Genomic DNA, 13,822 nt, shown 5'->3' with positions numbered 1-13,822 from the left:
AGTTGTCTACATCATTTTAAAATGCCAATAGCAGTATATGACTGCTCCATTATCATTACATAATCTCCAAGAATTTATTAACTGAAAATCTGCTTCTAGCCATCCTAGTTACATTGATTTATAATACATCAATGAGGAATTTTATGGATTATTTTGCCATACGCTTTATAAATGATTGTATAAGTTCTTTAGGGGAATGATTATTCATTGTTTTTACTAAATTTTAACTTAATTATATATCTGTTATTGTGTTGTGCATTTTAATTTATAACTATACATCACTTATAAACTATTTGAATATTTTCACTATCTTTATTTTACTGATGTTACTTCTTGAAATACAAAGTTTTAATTTTTATGAAGCCCAACATCATTATTTTTTTGTTGTTGTTGGTCATGCATTTGCTGTAATATTTTGTAATCCATTGCCATATATAAGATCATACAGACTTACTCATGTTTTCTTCTGAATATTTTATATATCTTTGTCTTTTATTAGACTATTGATCTATTTGAAATTAGCCTTTATTTGTGCTGTGAAGTATTGAACAAACTTCACTCTTTGCAATTTGACTTTCTACTTTTAATAATAGCATTTTATGATAAAGCTATACTTGATTCTTGAAAAGGTTTTGCTAAACTTGTCGAAAATCAGTGAGTTGGGCCATGCTCAGTGGCACAGAATCTGCCTGGTAAGAAAGGTCATCAGTTCAATTCCCAATACCAAAAAAAAAAAAAAAAAAGGAAATCAGTTGTGTTATGAAATATCTTGGGTATCAACAGAGTGAGATTCCTCTTACTCTTACTTACTCTTACTCTTCTAAACCAAAATTTGTTTATTACTCCATGTGACATGAATATTTTAGTCTCATTTCCCAGCATTTGTTTTTTCAAAAGGATACTATAGCCCATGCATGGTTGGTAAGGGAAATTTCTCTGGAGGACTGAACCCAAGACTTCTTAATCTGACTCATTCCTCCAGGTTTTTATAGAGATTACTCATTTTATAGTTTGACTGATTTTTATTCATTTGTCTTATTTAACTGAAATGGACAGAAGTTCTAGTACTGTGCTTAAGAAATTATCAAACCAGACATTTTCTTTTGGTTCTTGCTCTTAAGGGACATTCAGTACTTCATTATTAAGTTTGAAGTTTGTTAACTGTTGCCATTTCCAAATGCCTTCAAAGATTACTTCCTGTTGTAGTCAGGGGTTGTACACAGAGAACAACTAGGATTAGGACATGGAGTTTATAATATTTTTATAATAGTCACCGGAAGTTAACACAGGAAAATGCAGGAAATCTATCCACAACACCAAAGACATAGATTATTTAGTCAAAAGCCTCAACCCCATGGCAATGTCCCACATGAGTTCAGATAAAAATCCAGAGCTCAGGACAATGCCTTCACGAGTCCAACTGGAGGTCCAGAGCCCACAAGAAGGACTCACCCCAGTCTCTTTTACGGATCCGTGCAGGGAAGACCCAAGAATCAGCGGTGGAAGCCAGAAAGGCTATGACAGCAGGATGAAGGAGCTGTGCTAGTGGGATGAGGGTTCTACGCTGGAACCCAGCAGTCACACTCACAACAAAGACTGGGGCTATCCTGAAGGCACAACAGCTGTCCTCAGCGACACGGAGGCCCCGAGCTCCTCAGATGACAAGCACAGTCGGGTACATGCCAGGAAGCAGCGTGAGGAGTTCATCGTGGAGACCAAGCAGCACATGTCTTCCCCTCCAGAGCCAGGAAGCAATGCTTGATGTGAGAACCAAAGCTTCTCCAGGAGAACCAACAGCTCAGACAGCAACTGGTAGGAGAACACACAATACCTCCTTAATGCCTCAACCCTCCCTTCTTCTCCACCTATTTATCCTGGCAACTTTCCTCAGGTGGAGCATCTTCACTCAATGCCATGCTGATGTAATCCAGCTGGCGTTACGGTGACCACCAGTTCTTAACCCATATCACTTCCCTACCTTGAACAAGGGTACTGGTACATTTCAATTAGTATATACTGTTAGAGAACTTTTAAAAACACAAGCTCTTTCAAACAATAATTAATGTTAAATATATGCTTCACTACGATCAAGTAATTCTATTCTTAGAAATGTAACTAAGATAAAGACCTATTTATTTATGCCAAATAACTTGTACATAAGCATGTATTATGATTTTATTTATAGTACAGTGACTCTAACCTAGATACAATTGAAATCATCAAAGAAAGTGTGTATATAGTGTATTAATACGATGGAATTTATAGAATATGATAAGATAAAATGAAGAGGAGAATAAATTACTCTCAATGAATTTTTAAAACATAGGGATACTAAAAAGGAGCCAATAACAAAATAAAACATACTTCATGACATTATTTATATAAAATTTAGACATGATAAAAATTATTTAATATGGTACAAATACAATAAATATCTCTAATATGATATTGATTCAGATTGGTCGTAAGGAAGCATAATAGAATTTTGATACTATTTTACATGTTGATCTAGCTAGTAATACAATGAGTATATTTTATACATATATTTATATAGTTAATTTTTAAACATGTGCTATAAATGATTCTAAATTACCTCATATAATTCAACTTTATCAACTATAACATTAAATTCACTGGGGAAAAATGTCTTTTTATCTAAAAATTCTTTCATGAGTTACAGAAAATTTTAATTCTTGGAGAGTTAAATTTCTCATTATAGAAATCTCTAGTTTACAATGATGTTTATAATTATCAGTGTAACAAGACCAGTCATCATTTACAAAATCAACTAATCACTAATCTTTCACCCAATGTTTTTGCTAAACTATTTAATGCAATGCATTACCGTATTAGCAATTCTTAGCTGTCCTAGAAATTTGTCCTTTGTGTGATCTTATTATCCTGGGTATATTATTAATTAAAATAAAATAAATTATGTGTCGCAGTCTAACAATTTACTCATAGAAAAAGGACAAATATATACTATTTTCATTCCTTAGATTACAACCTCATCACTATCATTTGTGGAAATCTGAAGCGAGCTGCTAAAATTGAAATTTTTAAATCCATCCATGTATCTGCCCATTGACTATATATTTATTGAGTGCTTACTATGTGCCATGAATTGCAAAAAATAGCATTTCAAACTGTCATTTATGCAGTATTGAAGCTCATACTTAAGGGGATTAATTAATGAGTTAAGTGAATAAATGTTTACTATTGTGGTAAATAACAGTCTATGAGCAGAAAAAGGTGAATATAAAATAATTTTCATCAAGTTTAGAAATTGTTCTAATTAAGATTATGAAGTATTTGTGATTAGTTGCACATATCAAGTTTTGTTTCTGTTTTTATTATCATCATCCAAAAATAAAAATATTTTGTATCAATTATTTTCTTTAATGTCACTATTTCCATAACAATAGATTCTTCTCTCTACAAGTTTCTAATGCTGGAGTCTTGTACAAGTTTTTCATTATTTTAAGGCTTAAAATGCTAGTAAGTATGCAGAACGTATTTTGTTCTAAGATTGTAACCTCATTCACTCTTGAATGCATGACTTTTTTTCTGAATTTTTCTTCAGATGAATCTACTTATATTTACTGGCCACTAGATGCTAGGGTTTGGTAGACAACCTCATCATTAATTTACTTCCCAGCGATGTCTACAGAGCATTATTCCTCTAACATAGTGTAAAAAAAAACTGATATCCTGAGCCTTACAACCATCTTTGTCCCTTTTTCACTCTATAGCATCATCTACAAACATTGACAACTCTTAATGTATGCTTTTGTGATCTTCAAATTCCACTACTCTCACTTAAACCTGACGTAGATTTCAGTATCACTAGGAATCTTCTAAATGGGTGCTCTGACAACAAGATATTTTGAAGAATGAAGGTTTTACAATTTTTTTGCATTTAAAATATAGTTTACATCTCTTAATCTACAAGAGAACATGAATATCTCCCATACAACACTTACTTTCTTCAAAGTCACTTCTGCATGAAGATGCTAATAGAGATTCATTCGCTTTTGTAAAGTCATTCTAGAAGACTGTACCTTGTGTTTTCCAATTTTAGGAATTTAGTGAAATAGCATTTAAGGGTATTTTTAAAAACAAGAAGTATTCCAAAAAGCTTAGATAAACGTACAGTAGGAACTCTGCCAAAATCTGAAAGAATAGTTCTTACTTGACTCAGAATCACACCTCTATTAAAAGTGTGGTATTGATTATAAATTTCTCCTTGTTCAAATTATCTATGCCATAAATGTGTGTGCTGTGAATGTATGTTTTTACACGTGCAAGGGTATCCACGTATGTACATAGCACAGGTTTAAAAATTCACTCACATACGACACATATTCATAGATCAGTTCACTTTTACTGTATTAGACGTTTATAGTTTTGACAACACTCTGTACTAATAAACTTTCCCAGATTCATGGAAGATATATCCAATCCAAAGAGACAAAATTTTGGGGTCTGTATGATCCTGTTCATCAGGGAGGACCCTCTCCAGCTTCACAAACTGTAGTCCTTTGTCAAAGGGGGTCTAATCTATTTCGGTTCCCAAGGCTGAGGCTCTATTTTCTCTTGCTTTCTAATTAAATCTATTTCATGTTTAGAAAAAAAATTGGAGGAACAATATAGTTGCATACATGAGACTGAAGAGACAAAAATAACACTTTATCAAATAGAAATTGAAAAAAAAATACTTCAACTCTTCCTTGGTTCCCGTTATAAAATGTCTCAAATTTTTAATTTTAGATAAATATTATATTGAAGAATATTTATAAAATCAAAGTAGCAGCAGAGTTATATTTTAGAGAAATCACCCCGGAGGATAGGAAAGTTGGATTTGGAGAGGTATGAGACGTGGAAAAAACAAGACACAAAAGGATCCAAGGTAAATCAAGAGAAAAGAGATTTTTAAGTGATTTTAAAGGATGAATGTGAGGAATGAAGGTGACAAAAAGAGTAAATACTCACTGCTGCATTACGAGATTTGGAAAATTTGAATAATCATATCACTTGGGAGTTTCATGAAACTATGAACTTTCCACGAAGGAACATAAGTTATACACAAATTACACAAAGAACAATTTTTTTTTTTCTTTCAGGTAGCACAGTGGGATTAATGCCTCTCTTGATGGACTTCAGATATTCTTACAAAACTTGAAAGATTAAATTTCCAAACTGTCATTTAATTATGTATTCTGAACCTATACAATAAATTACTTAAATTTTGTACCTGTCATTTGGTTTTGAAGAAAAATACACACATATTTTTAAAGTTTCTCTTTTAAAATTGTTTTGTGCAAATCATACAAATTTGAGTTCAATAGCAGTGATTATTTGAAATTTTGAATAAAACTCTTAGTTCTAATATTTTATAAGCTTCTATATTTTATAAAGAAATATAAATAAAATGTTGCACTTATATAACTAATATTAGCTTTTTTATTCATGCATTATATTATTCATGTTTGGTATAACATTTAAGACCTCACCAGTTATATAAGAAAATTAAAAGACATAAGGAAAATCACACATGCAACTGTCAGACGACTATGTAATCCAATGCAATAGACATCATAAGAGTGTAGTCAACAAATCTTGTTATAGTAAAGAAGATAAAATACCACATATCTTTAGGATCTTAACAGTTACATATAAGAATTTTGTTGCTTTTGCTCATTTTTTAAAAATTTTATTTAAGGAGAAAAAGAAAAAAACAGAAAAAGGGTACAAGTTATACAGAATTTCAGAAAAAATAAACAATAGGAAATCACTAGTTAATAGATTACATATTGTCATCTTAGAAATCGTTGTTCGAGTTACATAATTAAAGCATATAAAGTGGGCTTTCAAACAGTAAGACTGCAAACAGTTCTGTTCAATGATCCAACAAAACTCAGTAATATGGTTATCTATCTTATACACTTAAATACATGCAGTTATATCCTTTAGAACACTTTCTTTTCCTCTTTTGTACAATGACAATTACATATTTTGGGTTTTATTACTTCCACAGTTCTTATTACTTTTTTTGAAGAGAGTAAAACCAAATGTGACATAGCAGAATAGAGTCAGTCAAATCAAAAGGATGGACATAATGCAAAATGTAAAACAAAATACAAGGTGATCAACAATGGTTACCACACTGCCTCTTGCTATCTTAAAAAGAGTTGCCTATATCATCAGTTATAATAAAATTAAACAAAACAGTAAAGAACAAAACCAATAAAACCAAAACACTGGAGACATTACAGGACTTCATAAGAAGATAATAGTCAACCAGAATGGGCATCATAATGAATCTGATTGTCTTCAAGGTTATTGCCTATACTTTCGAACTTGGTACTATCAAGCAAACAGAATAGAGGAAAATCAGTCAAAACAAGATGGTGAGAGCAATACAGGGTTTCAAATCAAGTTAATAGGAAATCAAAGTGGGTTACTATAATATATCCTGCTATTTTTTATTTATTTTTCCCTTAATTAAAAAGATAAAATAATAAATAATAAAAAAGGAGATTGAGATAAAAGAGGGCATAACAACAAAACAGCGAAGGTCAAAACATAGCCATTAAAGCAAAATAGTGTTTCACCACAAGATATCCCAACATAAAAGTACTTACCATAGTGTCTCTTTCCTTAAAATCTTTTGCTCATTTTAAATTAAAAAATTTAGGGGTCAGAAAAATACTTAGATAATTTTGTGTGAGTAATTAATAAATATTTTTTAAAATGGTAATCAGTTTTAAATCAAATGTGGGATTATAAAAATGTGACAGTTAAATCTAACTTATTTCATGTATTCTATGATTATTTATTCATAAAATTAGGCATTATAAAATTTAATGACAAATATATAATGATTATAGTGATAATTAAATGTAGTAGAAGTCAAAGAGTTTTCTCTAAGTACAGTGAAATGGATATGTGTCTGAATACATATTTGAAGTGACAGAGAGAAATATATGGAGTATTGACAAAGTATAACCCTTCTATTTAATTTATCTTATTGTTAGGTCTTTCCCTTCAATACAATAGTGTATATTTGAGATATGAAATCTTCCCTTCAACAATCATCATCTATATTTTTCCTGTCTTGATATCTATAACATGAAAATAACAGTTGGCAATTATTTATCTAATTAATATTTCTGACTTCTCTCTTTCTTCTTCTTTAATTTCCATTGTCTATTTTCAGGATGGTGTTTCATAAGTCTCATGGGATTTCTTCACTCTTTTCATCTGTTTTTTCTTTCTTCTTTGCTCCTCTGACTGGGTGGTGGATTGAACTCTGGCGGGAAAGTTGTAACACTCAGCTGAACTGAATCAGCATGGTGCTGGTTGTGGATGGCCAAAAACATTAAAAGGAGAACTGGAGAGGGAGAAGTGGTATTGTTGGTTCTCCACGTACTAGGTTCTCCTGAGGAAGTTGTTGAACTTCTACTTTTTGAGGGGGGATAACTACAGCTATATTTTTTTTTATTTTAAAGAAGTAAGTAAAAGAAAAAAGAAAAACAGTAAACATAAACATAACAATGAAACAGTTTCAAAACAGATTATTTGGATCGTTACAATAGTTGATATATTATGTATTATCTTTGTAGTTGTTCTTCAGAATATAAGATACAAACATGACATCTTGTCCTACCAGTTTTAGCACAAAACATCATTTTCAAGGAACTAAAAGAAGTTAGCTGTATAGCTGCCTTGTCTATCTTGTGTATACACATGTTTTCCTGATATGAACGTGGCTATTCTTATTGTCAGAGGAGCTGGAGACCTTGTTGCTGGTAATGAGTGTGGTTCACTTTTGGGGAGCGCTGGTCCTTACTTTGTGCATTATTTCCTGGCTCCAGTACAGACCCCATGACCTACTCAACAAATACTTCTTCCTGCTGCACAGACATTGTAGTTTCCACCACTGACCTTTGGCATTCCCAGTACAGACATATCTGGGAAACAGACTTGCACAAGTCACTGTTGTGGGCCTTAGGCCTCCAGTTGGACTTGTGAGGGACATTGTCATGGGCTCTAGGTTTTCAGCTGGACTCAAGACATTTTTGTGGGATCCAAGGCCTCAACTGGATTCACTGGGTCTTAAATGTATGTACTGTTTTCCTGCACTTTTTGTGTATGTTTGACTCTTTGAGTGACTACTATAAAATAATCCAATGAATTATGTGCCCTGTATTAAACTGTTTTCCTTGTAATCTCTGAATACAACAAACTGTATAATTTTAAGTGATCTGTCTTCAATTTGCTTGATTCCTTCTTTTGCTTGATCAGGTCTACTGTTGAAGCACTTTATTGAATTTTTAAAATTCAATTACATTTCTCCACCCCAGAATTTGTTTTCTTCTTTCCAGGATTTTTGTTTCTTCATTGATAGTTTCATTGTACTGGTATACTTTTTCTTTATTTTGTTCACTTGTTTTCTTTTTCTGTAGTTCACTGAGCTTTTTAAAGGTGGCTTTGAGCTATTTTTAGAGAAGTACATTGATCTGTATCCATTCAGGACTACTTAGTAAAGATTTATTTTCTTTCTTTGGCACTCATCATTCTTGATTCTTCGTGTTTCTTGTAGCTCTGCACTGATGTGCTCATATTTGAAGAAACAATTTCTTTTTCCATTCTACTTAGACTGGTTTATGCAAGGGAAGATCTTACCATAACTAGCCAAGCTAGACACTCAAGGAGTCAGTCAAATATATTTTGTGGATGTGTACATTCCACTCCTCTTCATTTGACCTGGGGGAGATTTTTCAAGTTTGTGTGCTTTCTCTCAATCTCATAGAGCTGTAAACCACTTGTCCTTTAAAATGTAGGTCAGTGAACTGAAATGCTGGAATTGAGGGAGTTAGTTCCATCTCTCTCCCATTATCCTGAAGAAGAAAGAACAGGATGCTCCACCTCCTATCAACACTACATGGCTTTGCCAGTTACTAATGATCACCATTTTACTTGTGGGAATGCACTGGAATTCTGGGGACTTGGCACAAGAGCCATTTGTCTCTGTTGCTCCTGAAGAAGTTTCTGGATTATCCACTTTGTCTTAATTGGGCAATGCCCTACAGGCCACTGAGTGATCCCTTCTATCCCTTTTATTTAATTTAATTTAAACCACAATAGTTCTAACTCTGCCAGCTGTCTCAGTGCTCTGAATAAGCAAGACTAAAGCATGTCTCACAGGCAGCACTTTGAAAAGTTAAGCATGTCAGATGCATGCTTCATACTTTCCCCTGAGACAGAATTTGCAGGCGATGTGAACTTCTATTGGCACAATCTTGTGGGATGCCCAACAAGGATAAAAACAAAATTATGACCCTGCCCATTTCAAAGATGTTCATGTCATTTCTGTGCTCACTGGGCGTGTTGCATCTTAGCTGAATTTTAGACCTTCATGAAGATATTTTCCAGATTCATTTTTTTGTTTTATTTTTTTTTTTTTGCTGTTTTAGAGTCTATTAATTATGCAGAATAGTAAGTCAGCATTGTCATTTGCAGAGACTTCTAGTACAGACAACTGCAGTGAGAAACAACAAATAAATTGTGGGCACTTAATATCTGATTAAAATTTGTTAATACTTGAATTAAGAGAAAATAAGATATGATTATTTTTAACTATAAAATTCAACTTCTTAACCTTAAACTAAAATATTTTTTGGTCAAAATGCATCTTTTCTTATTTCTATAACAGAATATTTCCTGTGTTTTCTTTTGTAAGTTATGTAAATTTGAAAACAATGACCAAATATCTTTAATGATTGCTTACCAAGAACCTATGCCTTGTATGCAGTGGAATAGGCATCAAAAAACACCTGTTAAAAATTGAATAGATCCTTCTCTATTACACACATAGTAATCATAATCTGTGCATGAGTGCATTGAGTCTATAAGTCTATATAGTAGTCAACTAATTAAGAATTTTCTTTCCAAGAAAAGACAGGGACAGTAATAAAATTATTAGTTTAGAAAACATTTAAAGATATTCAGATTAATAATATAGTATGTGTATAAAAAAGTAAATGTAAAAAGAAAGGGAATAAATAATCATTAAAGGGAGCTCATTAAAGAGACAGACAAAAATATGTGGATGGAAATAAAGCAAATGAAAGAAGATAACTTAAAAAGAGGGTGCAAGAAGAGATAAGGAATTCTTATCCAATTGGTGAAATGTCAGTGAGTATCATTAGATCATCCTAACAAATAACAATTGATGTGGGAACATGTTAACGTAGAGTGCTAGATGCAACAACAGAAAAATTACACACACATCTATGCATACACATATTTGTATATATTAAAGTTCAAAAATTTGTATGAATTAAAGAGAAAAAGAGGAGGTCTCTTATCCTGCTTTGTTGTTACAGCAAATACTTCAAAGCCACCTACCATGCTGTTGTTTTAAATCCAGCATGCTCCTGAGCCTCTAGTGTTCTGATTCCAGAGCAGCCTCATCTCTTCCTCCAGTGGGTGTTGGCATTGGGTTCCTGGATGTCACTCCCACCACAAATATGCATCTACCATTAACCAGTTTACCTCTCTGTCTGCGGTTTCCAGATATGCCACTGCTCATCCAGTCTCTCTTCAGTACGCAACTTCATTGACATCCGGAGTCACACAGAAACTACAGTTTTGCTGAATGCTTTCTCTGCCCCCACTACTTGATTGGCCCAGCTGCAACACTGCTTTTTGAGCCTTTCTCTAGATTCTAGTTTCAGTACTGTCACGGGTTAGGCATAAGACAACTTTATGTGGCACGGTCTTTGGGTATTTCTCATTCTCCAGTACTAGTAGGTCTCAACCATTTCCATCCCCTGAAGTTCTCTTCCTTGCTTGGATCTCATGGTGCCCATTGCTAAGAAGATAAGAAATGGAACTCGTTGGTCCTTCACTGTCAGTGCTGTAGGGGTGTCCCTCTGCTTCATGCTTTCATGGTTTTACTGGTGCTCTGATACAAGGAGACCACCCTTGGTGACTACCTTACTCTCTTAGAGCTCTGCTTTCTTGTACCATTTTTTTTTTTTTTTGGTACCAGAGTAGAACTCATGACTTCATGCTTGTCAGGCAAGTGCTTATACCGCTGAGCTAAATCTCCAGCTCCAAGTTCTTCTTTCAGGAAAAACAATTGCTCAGTCTGTAGGGGTTGCACACTGAAAACAGTGGCAGCTAAGCTATCATAGGGAAACTCATACATTTCAAAGCATGCCAAGTGTTCCAAACCTGTGCTGGAAGAATACACAGTATCTTTGTTTCTTCCTCTAATTGCTATGCTTCTACTTGTTTCTGTATTTCTCTTGTTCACTACCTCCTTCAAGTCATATTACTGGGGCTAGTATCCGTTCTACCAACTGCGGAAATATACCTGAAAGTCTTGTGAGTAGCCGATTGCTAGAGGGTTGGTGCCTTAACCCATTTTTTTTCTTTATTCAAAAAACAAAGATTAAGATAAAAGAGGACATAACACAACAGGTCAGAACAGAACAATTTAAGCAACATAGTGTATCACCACAAGACAATACAACATAACAGTAGCTACCATAGTGTCTCTTTCCTTGAAGTATTTGAGTACACCTTGATATACTATAGTATCAAACATAAAATTACAGTGTAAAGCCATTCAAGAGAATGAAACTATTACAGGGTATTCAGAACCAACTAACAGAGAACAAATAATGGTTATTATATTATCTCCGTGTCTATAAACAATTTGTTTATACTATCACATATAATAAAGTCCAATAAGATACAACATGATAATACTGATGGAGACAAGAACAAAAGCTTGGTGGGACTTCAAATCAAGATGATATTAAATCATCACTCGCTTTTATAATGTCTTATTTTCTTCAAAATAGCCATTCATACCATCACAGACAATAAAATCAAACAACCCACAACACAATCATTCCAAATAATGAAAGAAAACATTATAAGTGTTCAAAGAAATATAATGGGAAATCATGATTACCACATACTTTTATGTATTCTTACCATTTCTTACACTAGGGAAACTATTCCAGATTTATACATGTGAGTTTGATTTATTTCACTTATGAGTATGGTCTCAAGCTGTGCTCATTTATATATAAAGATCTCAATGTGATTATTCTTTATAGCTGAGTAGTACTCTGTTGTATAAAAACACCACAGTTTTTTTATCCATTTCTCAGTTGTTGTACACTTAAGTTGTTTCCAAGATCTGGCTGTTACAAATTGTGCTGCTATAAACATGGGTGCACATATATCACTGTGGTATGATGCTTTCAGTTCTTCTGGGAATATGTCTAGAAGTAGAATAGCTCGGTCAAATGGGGCTTCCAGTCCCAGCTTTCTGAGAAATCTCCAGACTGACCTCCACAGTGGTTGCATCAGTCTACACTCCCACCAACAGTGCAGGAGAGTTCCTTTTTCCTCACAGCCTCTCCAGCATTTGTCGTTGGTGGTTTTCTTGATCTTGGCCATACTTTCAAGGAGTGAGATGAAATCTCAGTGTGGTTTTAATTTGCATTTCTCTAATAACTAATGATGATGAACATTTTTCATGTATTTATTTGCCGTTTGTATTTATTCATCTGAAAATTGTTTATTCATCTCAGATGCCCATTTTTGGATTTGGTCTTTGAATTTTGGGATTCTGATATTTTTAATTCTTTATATGTTTTAGATGGAAGTCCTTTGTCTGAGGGGCAGTTCACTAAGATTTTTTTCCCAGTTTGTGGGTTTTCTTTTCACTATGCTGGAGATTTCTTTTGACATGCAGAAACTTTTTAATAAAAGGTGATCCTACATTTTGACTCTGGGAAATAATTCCCATGCGGTTTGAGTCCTCTTCATGAATTCGCTAACTACCCCTATGTCTTCAAGGATTTTACCCAGTTTGTCTTTTAATAGTTTTAGTGTTTCTGTTTTAATATTCAGATATTTGATCCATTTAGATTTTAATTTAGTACATGGTGATAGGCATGGGTATACTCTTAGTATCTGACATATGGAGGGCCAGTTTTTCCAACACCAATTATTAGACATGTCCTTCTTCCAGTGAACATGATTGGCCCCTTTATCAAAGATAAGGTGGTTGAGTGTGTTTGTAGCTTTCGTTGTATCTTCTAATCTATTCCATTGATCTTCAGCTCTTTTTTGAATCCAGTACCATGTTGATTTTGCTATAGTTCCTTTGTAATATTACTTCAAGTCAGGGATTGTGATGCCTTCTGCCTTGCCTTTCCTGCTTAGAACTGTCTTTGCTATTCTAGGTCTCTTCTGGTTCCAGATGAATTTTAAGAGTGATTTCTCTAGTTCTGTGAGCTATGTTGATTGTATTTTTATTGGAATTGCATTGAATCTGTATAACAGTTTCGGGAGAATGACCATTTTCACAATATTTATTCTTCCTATCCATGAGCAGGGGATGTCTTTCCATTTTTGAGATCCTATTCAATTTCTTTTTTCAGTATATTATAATTTTCACTATATAGATCTTTCACTTCTTTTGTGAGAATAATTCTTAATATTTCATGTTTTGGTTGCTATTATGAAAGGTGTGGCTTCTCTTATTTCTCTCTCTGTGATTTTGTTGTTAGTTTATAGAAATGCTATTGATTTTTGAGTATTGATTTTGTATCCAGCTACATTGCTGAATTTATTTATTATATCTAGGATTCTTTCAATGGAGTTTTGGGGTCTTCTATGTAGAGTACATTGTAATCTGCAAATAATGATAATTTAATTTCTTCTCTTCCTAACTTTACCCATTTTATTTGTCTCTCTTGTCTAATTGCTCTGACTAGTATTTCCAGTA

The sequence above is a fragment of the Cavia porcellus genome, unplaced genomic scaffold, assembly GCF_034190915.1.
Source record: "Cavia porcellus strain 051 isolate PalLab524CR breed Dunkin Hartley unplaced genomic scaffold, mCavPor4.1 scaffold_3, whole genome shotgun sequence".
In the NCBI taxonomy this organism is placed as follows: Eukaryota; Metazoa; Chordata; class Mammalia; order Rodentia; family Caviidae; genus Cavia; species Cavia porcellus.
The sequence above is the reverse complement of the archived record's forward strand: the minus strand, read 5'-3'. Positions refer to the sequence as shown.